The 9,653-nt window shown below is 40.4% G+C and overlaps 1 pseudogene; it reads left to right on the top strand.

Moving 5' to 3' along the window:
- The first annotated feature begins 1,791 nt into the window (after nt 1–1,791).
- LOC103555224 (small ribosomal subunit protein uS5 pseudogene) lies at nt 1,792–3,685 on the top strand (annotated as a pseudogene).
- The last annotated feature ends 5,968 nt before the right edge of the window (nt 3,686–9,653 follow it).

The following is a 9,653-nucleotide window of genomic DNA, read 5'->3' as shown; positions in this document are numbered from 1 at the left end:
CAAACTACTGAAATCAATCTAAGACATTTTAACTATTTCTTAAGTAACAGCATAAAAAGTTAAGTAAAATGAGTCAGATGCTAAAATGTATGCTCAACACACGTTCTTGTTCAATAGATCCAGTTTTTTATAAGTAATCACAAATACTGGTCACTGTTATTTTCAATACCAGTTGTGATGTACTGATAATTTGGTGGCATCGTAATTATGGCCCGCAACAAATATTGTGAAAAGAAAACAATGAAATGCCTGCTTTTGAATCAATAATTGTAACCGCTAATATTGAGAATGTACTACATGTTTATCAAGTGAACTCTTTACATGCACTATCTCATTTAATTCTTATAACCACCGTATGAGATTGCTTCAGTAATATAGTTCCATTTTACAGATGAGGAAACTGAAGTTTCAGGAAGTTTAGTGACTTGCCCAAAGTCACATAGTCAGTGGTAGTGAAGCTGGATTCTAATCCAGACCTCCAGGCTCTGCAGTTCATGCTCTCAAGCTTCGTATAAACTGCCTTAAGCTACAAGAAAGCAAAGTTTCATAAAATCACAGTACTTGGGCTACTTTCAGCTGGTGGGGCAGGAAGCGGAATGACACAGGTATATCCAAGCGCATGATAGTAAGCCAAAATATAAAGATACTTTGCTTTATGCTTTTCTGTTGTCACATTTTAGGGGAATCAAAAAACTAAGGGAAAGAGAAACTCATTATTTAGAAGAAAAAGGTCGTCTTTAAACAGGCTGAGCTTAAAATTGTAAAATAGAATATTTTCCTTCCTTCTGAGCATCTTGGACTGCCTGGAAATATCAAACATTTCCTTTAGCAACTGTGTGATCATTTTTCTGAGCTTGTTCATCTTCCCATTCTAGTCTCTTGGAATTGGTAAATGGACTTAACAAAAGCCTTTTAATTATCATACGTGTTTTTATAAAACCTGTAGAATTAACCTTCTGACCCTGTATTACACTTCTGTGCCAATTAGGGAGATGCCAACATTTTCTCAACAGTTATTAAGAAATATGTTAGATAAAATGTCAATTGCTGCTGCTAAAGAGGAAATTCCCAACAGATTAGGTATGTTTTTATTTAAGTAACATACTACTAGTTAGTGGCAAAACCAAATCTAGAACTCCAGGCTCTCTGACTCCAGAGTCTGTGCTATTTAACTTTTGTTTTAGTTAAGCTTTTGTTTCTCTTGCTAATCCTTTATGCTGAAAAAGTGTAACAGACAGGAATTCTTTGTATTTTCTTTACCAATTATATTAATGGATAATAACTTATAAAAGATTTTTTTTTTTTTTTTTGTCATTTAAACTTAGCATTCATCTGGTCTCAAAGATGACCAAAGTGACATCAGAATCATGGCAGTGTAAGTCATCCCACTTTTCTCTCCCCTTTTATAACAACTAACTAGACATCCACAACCGAGAAAAAAGGCCGCTGCATATTACACCAAGGGAAACATCAGCCACCTGTGCACCCAAAAATAAACAAACAGGTCTTATGTAAGACCTGCAGATCCAAGGGATTTAGTGAACCTGTCACACACCCACTCACTGTGACGGAAGGAAAAAGAGCCTGGAGAGTGCAAAACCAGGCAGATACCCACAAGCCAGAGAGGATTTGTGGAAGTCTGGCCTGCCTGAGGGGAGATTCCAGCAAGCCACCAAAGCAGGATAGAGATGGAGAGAGACAAGTTTGGATGCAGAGGAGAGGAAGGAACTCGCCAGGGTGACCCCCCTCCCCAGGGTGACATTGCAAGGGGCTGGGCTTTTCGTGGCAGCAATGGCAACCTCTATGACAGAGGAAGTGGAAAGCGGTGACCTCTTCCATGGAGGAGGTGGAAAGCGAAAGTGAGTAAATACCCAGCGACCACAGCTGTGCCGGTGTCTGCTGGAGGAACCCGTTTCTCTCCAGTAGCACCCAGATTTCTGAGAAGGCACCCCCATGATTTGGGGGAGGAAGAAGAAAGGGAAGGAAGTAGATAAGAATATCAAAGGGCATTAAAGAGACATGGTTCCTGCTGACAGCTTCAGGACTTCAACAGGAAGTCCACCCACAAAGCTCTGGGAGTATCCTACTGGAGGATCCCCCCCCCCCCCACCAGGCTGTGGACACCCTCAATGCTCCAAGTGCCAAATCCACACCTCCCCCAACTCTGCTGCTGGCTCCTTGTGCACAATCCTAAGTGTATCCCAAGTGCCAGCTCCAGAAGACACAGAATGCCCAGATAATAAGCCAAGCCTGATGGGCAAGGGAGAAACCATAAACAAGCTATAGTGCCACAATCTGGAATACAAAAGAAAGGTTTCCAATAGCCAGCCTATTGAATTGTAAGAACAAAAGAAGACATAAAACCTTAGCTAAGGTGTCTGCTACTTCAAATACAAAAGCAGAATTGCATACCTACAACACAATGAAATTTCAAGGAAATACAGTATCACAAAAAGAAACTGATAATTCTCCAGCAACCAAACACAAAAGCATAGAATGTTGCAATCTAAGTGATAAAGAATTCAAAATAGCTTTTATGAAGAAATTCAACAAGCTACAAGAAAACTCAGACAATTCAGTGAACTCAGGAATAAAATTAGTGAACAGAGGAGTTCTTCACCAAAGAGATTAAAATTATAAAAAAGAACCAAACAAATTGTAGGGCTAAAGAATTTGATAATTGAGATGAAGAAGGCAATATAGAGCATTGACAACAGGGCAAACTAGATTGAAGAAAGAATAAGTGACTTGGAGAATAGGAATATAAAAATAATTCAGGCTTCTCCAAGAAGGCACCAAACGGTGGGTGATGTGGGAGGGCCTGGAGGCCCTGGAATGGGAGGACATGGTGACTTGCAGAGGCTTCAGCAGTGGTGTCCAGGGCTGAGGCTGCAGCTTGGGTTGGGGCCAAGGCTGCAGAACTTGCAGAGGCAAGGACAAGGACAAGGAGTGGATCCTTGTCACCAAGCTGGGCTGCCTGGTCAAGGATGTGAAGATCAAGTCCCTGGAAGAGATCTCTTTTCTCCCTGCCCATCAAGGAATCTGAGAATATTGACTTTTTTTCTGGGGGCATCCCTCTAGGATGAGGTTTTGAAGATCATGCCTATACAAAAGCAGACCCATACTGGCCAGCGGACAAGGTTCAAGGCATTTGTTGCCATTGGGGATTACAATGGACATATCAGTCTGGGTGTTAAGTGCTCTAAGGAGGTAGCCACTGCCATCTGTGGGGCCATCATACTTGCAAAGCTCTTCATCATCCCCAGGCTGCAAGGGTACTGGGGGAACAAGATCAGTTAGCCCCTTGCAAGGTGACTGGCCACTGTGGCTCTACTGTGGCTCTGTGCTGGTGTGCCTCATCCCTGCTTCCAGAGGCACTGGCATCATCTTAGCCCCTGTGGCCAAGAAGCTGCTGCTGATGGCCAGTATTGACGACTGCTACACCCCAGCCAGGGACTGCACTGCCACCATGGGCAACTTTGCCAAGGCCAGCTTTGATGCCATCTCCAAGATCTACAACTATCTCACCTCCGATCTCTGGAAAGAAAACATGTTCATCAAGTCTTTTTACCAGAAATTCACTGACCTTCCTGTAAAGACCCACACCAAAGTCTCTGTGTAGAGGACCCAGCTTCCAGCTTGTGGCTACCATATAGTTTTATACAAGAAAAACAGAGTGAATTAAGCCTGTTAAAAAGAAAGAAAGAAAGGAAAGAAAGGGAAGGGAAGGGAAGGGAGGAAGGAAGGAAGGAAAGAAGGAAAGAAGGATTCAGTTAGAAGAGGAGAGAGAACTAAGATCTAAAAAGAGTGAAGAAATCCTATGAGACCTATTAGATTCAATGAGAAAGGCAAATATAAGCATAACTGGTATACCAGAGGGAGAAGAGGGCAGATAGATTGAAAGATTATTTAAAGAAATAATAGCTGAGAACTTCCCAAGCCTGGGGAAGGACTTGGACATACATGTCCATGAACCTAATAGAACACTCTATTATCTCAATGCAAAAAGATCTTCTCCAAGACACATTCTAATGAAACTGTCAAAAATCAATGATAAAGAATCTTAAAGGCATCCAGGGACAAAAAGAAAGTAATCTACAAAGGAACTCCCATTAGACTAGCAGCAGATTTCTCAGCAGAAACTCTACAGGCCAGGAGAGAGTGAAATAACATATTCAAAGTGTTAAAGGATAAAAAATGCCAGCCAAGGATACTTTATCAGGGAAAGCTATCTTTCAGATATGAAGGAGAAATAAAGACTTTCGCAGACAAACAAAAGCTGAGAGAGTTTATCACCACAGCCTGCCTATCAGACCTACCTTGCAATAAATGCTGAAAGGAGTTCTTTAAGCTGAAGTGAAAATACACTAATCAGAGACATGAAAACATACGAAAGTATACAACACTCTAGTGAGGGTAAAAAATAGAATTAGAAAACTGTAACTCTGTATTAGAATGGTGTTTACTACTTCACTATAGTATAAAGGTTAAAGAAAGAGAGTATTAAAAATAAATATAGCTATTATAATTTGTTAATGAATACACAGCATAAAAAGACGTAAATTGTGACATCAAAAATATAAAATGGGAGGAATAAAAGTGTGGAGACTTTATAGGTGAATGAAGATAAGTTGCTATCAGCATAAAACAGACTGTTTTATCCATGAGATGTTTTATGTAAGCCTCAAGGTAACCACAAAGCAAAAATTTAAAGTAGATTTGCAAAACAAAACAACAAATAAAGGAGAGACAAAGCATACCACCATGGAAAATCACCAGTTTACAAAAGTAGGCAGAAACAGATGGAAAAAGAAACACTGGAAATACAAAACAACCAGAAGTCAAACAATAAGATGGCACTAGTAAGCCCTTACATATCAATATTCACTCAAAATGTAAATGGATTGAATTCAGCAATCAAAAGGCATAAGTGACAGGATGGATAAAAAAACAAGAGCCAAATATATGCTGCCTAAAGGAGACTCATTTCAGCCCTAAAGACTCTCATAGGCTCAAAGTGAAGGGATGGAAGAAGACATTCCATGTAAATGGAAACCAAAAGAAAGCGGGGGTAACCATACTTATATCAGACAAAATAGACTTTAAGCCAAAAATGGTAAAAAGACCAGGAAGTTCATTATATAATGATAAATGGGGTCAATATATCAAGAAGATATAACAATTGTAAATACATATGCACCCGTCAGAGCACTTAAATATATTAAGCAAATACTTACAGATCTGAAGGGAGAAATAGAAAACAATACAATAATAAGGTAGGGACTTCAATACACCACTGTTAGCAACTGATACATCATCCAGACAAAAAACAAAGAAACATTAGAATTGAGCCATACTTTAGACCAAATGGACTTAACAGACACAGAGAACACTGCATCCAACAGCAGCAGAATACACATTCTTCTCAAATGTACATAGAACATACTCCAGGATAGATCATATGATAGGACACAAAACAAGGCTTAGAAAATTTAAGATTGAAATCATACCAGCTATCTTGTGAGACCACAGTGATATAAAACTAGAAATCAATAAGAAGAAAGCTGAAAACCAACAAATCTGTGGAAATTAACAACAAATTCCTGAACCAATGGGTCAAAAAAAAAGAAATCAAAGGGACATAAAAAATTATTTCAAAACAAATGAAAATGGAAACACAACAAATCAAATCCTATGGGATGTAACATTTGAAGCAATAAATGCATATACTAAGAAATTAGATTTCTAATAAACAACCTAACTTTATACTTCAAGGAACTAGAAAAAGAAGAACAAATTAAGCCCAAAATTAGCAGAAGGAAGGAGATAATAAATATCAGAGTGGAAAGTGAAAGAGAGACAAGAAAACAATAAAAGGATCACTGAAACTAAGATCTGATTTTTCAAAAAGATAAACAAAATTGACAAACTTTTATGTAGACAAAAAAACCAAAACACAAAAATCCACATGGAGTGAAGACTCAAATAAGTAAAATTAAAATGAAAGAGGAGACATTACAACTGATACTACAGAAATACATAGGATTTTAAGAGACTACTATGAACAATATATGCCCAAAATTAGATAACCTAGAAGAAATAAATTCCTAGAAACACACAATTCCTAGAAAAACACAAGCTACCAAGACTGAATCAGAAATAAATAGAAAATCTGAACAAACCAATAACATACTAAAGAGATTAAATCAGAATCAAAAATCTCCCCAAACAGGCCAACCCAGTGGTATAGCAGTTAAGTTCATGCATTCTGCATCAGCAACCTGGGGTTTACTGGTTTGGATCCCGGGTGTGAACCTACACACCACTTATATAGCCTTGCTGTAGCAGGCGTCCCACATATAAAGTAGAGGAAGGTGGGCACAGATGTTAGCTCAGAGCCAATCTTCCTCAGCAAAAAGAGGAGGATTTGGCAGCAGATGTTAGCTCAGGGCTAATCTTCCTTTAAAAAAAAAAATCTCCCAACAAAGAAAACCCCAGTACCAGACAGCTTCACTGGTGAATTCAACCAAACATTTAAAGAAGAATTAATGCCAATCCTTCTCAAACTCTTCCAAAACATTCAAGAGGAGGGGACACTTCCAAATTCATTATATGAGGCCACCATTACTCTGATACCAAAGCCAGATAAGGACACTACAAGAAAAGAAAACTATAGATCAATACCCCTGATGAATATAAATGCAAAAATTCTCAACAAAATATTAGCAAACCAAATTCAAGAGCACAATGAAAAGATTATACAACACAAGCAAGTGCGGTTTATCACTGGGATGCAAAAATGGTTCAACATAGGCAAATCAATAAACGTAATGCATCATGTTAATAGAATGAAAGATGAAAATCACATGGTTATAACAATAGATGCAGAAAAATACTTGACAAAATACAACATCTCATCATGATAAAAACCCTCAAGAGATAAAAGTATAGAAGGCACATACCTCAACATAATAGAGGCCATATATGACAAGCCCACAGCTAACATCACACTCAGTGGTGAAAAATTGAAAGCTTTTCCTCTAAGATCAGAAAAAACACAAAGATGTCTACTCTTACCAGTTTTATTCAATATAATACTGGAAATCCTAGCTAGAGCAATTAGGCAAGACAAAGAAATAAAAGGCATCCAGATTGAAAAGGAAGAGGTAAAATTGTCATTATTTTCAGATGACTTGATTTCGTATACAGAAAATCCCAAAGACTCAACCAAAAAGTGGTGACACTAATCAATGAATGCAGTAAAGTTGCAGATATAAAATCAACCTACAAAAATCAGTTCCATTACAAATAGTGAGCAAGATGGTGGTGTAGGTGGACTCTGAACTCACCTCCTCCCACAAACACAACTAAGTTGCAACTATTCTTGGAACAACTATCCCTGAGAGAGAACTGGATAAAAAGAACCCCCACAACAAGGGACAGTTCTGACTGAGGTGGAAGAGGCAGGAATTCCTTCTGGAGAGAAAAAAGCCATTTTCACGAGCCATGGATCTTCATGGCTGGCTGGGAGCAATCCTAAGGTACACAGACTTCCTTGGATGAGCGGGGTACCTGTGTGGGTGAGCATTACCACTATAAGCATCCTTCGGACTCAGCACAATTTAGACGAGTGTGAAAATGTATGGCTATGCTGGCTATTAACTACAATGGGGAATACCCCTAAAAACGCTATCAGACGTAAGTGGAAAAAAGCCAGCTCTTAAAGGGTCCATGCACAAATTCACCCATTTCAGAAATCAACCTAAAATCACCAGAAAGAAAGGTATACAGTCCTATGGTGAAAAGAGACTCACCTGATAGGCTCTGGGTGCATCTCGGTTAAAGGTGAGACCTCTCCAGGGACTGAGACATTGGCTACTGTGACCTAGTACAGGCATGCTGACACAGACACTGGCAGACGCCATTGGAGTTCTTCCCGCAGCCTGTTAGCCCAGGGTCTGCCCCACTCACTAGAGCACTGATTTTATCCAGCTCAGCTAGGGCAGGCAGCCTGCCCTAGGGACAGGCCCCACCCAACAGCAAGCCCTTAGGCAACTTGTCAGCCTGCATAGACTGGGTGCCTGGATCCTCTTCAGGCAAGCCAGTGGGTGCACCTCTGCAGGGCAGGGTGTGTGTGAGGAGCAGGGGGAATATGTGGGGCATTGGTGGAGTGTGTGGGGGCCTCTGCAGTGGGGTGACTGAGTCTGCTTCAGGGAGTCGGGACATGTGCATGGGCCAGGACAGTGTTGATGGTAAGTATGGACCTGTCGGTCATGGGGCTTATCAGTGGCAGAAGGCCTGTGCTTCTCAAACAGCCACATGGGGATTGGCCCCACCATCCAAACCCTGAAACAACTGGATTCTCCCATGCCTAGGGCCAGCCCCACTCAGCTGCAATCCTGAGAAAGCTGACAAGACCCTTGCAGGCCAGAGGCCTATAGCAAATGTAAGCCCCTGAACCTAGCAAACAGCCACATTAGGGGTCTACTCACTTAAAAGGAAAACTGCAACAGGAATGTGCTATTAGGCCTTGCAGCCAACTGTGCCGGGACACCCCACACCTGACAAAGTGACTGAAGGGTCCATAGCAACCATATGCAGCTGAGCATTACAACCAGCCTGCCAGGGGGACAGCCTAGCCTCCAAGGACACCTGCAGCAAGAGCAACCCTGCCACAACAGAAGGACGCATGTAGCCAACATAGGGTTGACTCCTAGAACATTTGGAACTGGTGAAGATAGGGAAGCACACCGCTGGGCCTCATAAGGGATCTCTTACATAAGGCTACTTCTCCAAGTTCAGGAGACATAGCTGACTCACCCAATACATAGATATAAGCACAGAGAAACAGACAAAATGAGGAGGCAAAGGAATACATTCCAAGCAAGGGAACAGGTCAAAACACCAGAAAAAGAACTACATGAACCAGAAATAAGCAATCCACCTGACAAAGAGTTCAAACAAAAAGTCATAAGGATGCTCACTGATCTTGAGAGAAGAATGGATGAACTCAGTGAGAACATCAACAAAGAAATGGAAAATATAAAAAAGAACCAATCAAAAATGAGGAATACAACACTGGAAATGAAAAATTCACTAGAGGGACTCAATAGATGAGTAGATGATACAGAAGAGTGGATCAGCGAGCTGGATGAAAGACTAGAGGAAATCACCCAAGCAGAACAGATAAAATAAAATAGAATTAAAAAGAACAAGAACAGTCTGAAGGAACTCTGGGACAACATCAACGGCACTAACATTTCTATTATAGGTGTCCCAGAAGGAGAAGAGAGAGACAAAGGGGCAGAGAATCTATTTGAAGAAATAATAGCTGAAAACTTTCCTAACCTAAGGAGGGAAACAGACATCCAGGTATAGGAAGCACAGAGAGCACCAAACAAGATAAACCCCAAGAGGCCCACACCAAGACACATAATTAAAATGTCCAAAATTAAAGATAAAGAGAGAATCCTAAAAGCTGCAAGAGAAAGGCAACAAGTGACATACAAAGGAAATCCCATAAGGCTATCAGCTGACTTCTCAGCAGAAACCTTACAGGCTAGAAGGGAGTGGCACAATATAGTTAAAGTGCTGAAAGGAAAAAACCTACAGCCAAGAATACTCTACCCAGCAAGGTTATCATTCAGAATAGA

Source organism: Equus przewalskii, chromosome 8 (genome assembly GCF_037783145.1).
Source record: "Equus przewalskii isolate Varuska chromosome 8, EquPr2, whole genome shotgun sequence".
NCBI classification, from domain to species: Eukaryota; Metazoa; Chordata; class Mammalia; order Perissodactyla; family Equidae; genus Equus; species Equus przewalskii.
This window is presented reverse-complemented; position numbering and strand designations above follow the sequence as displayed.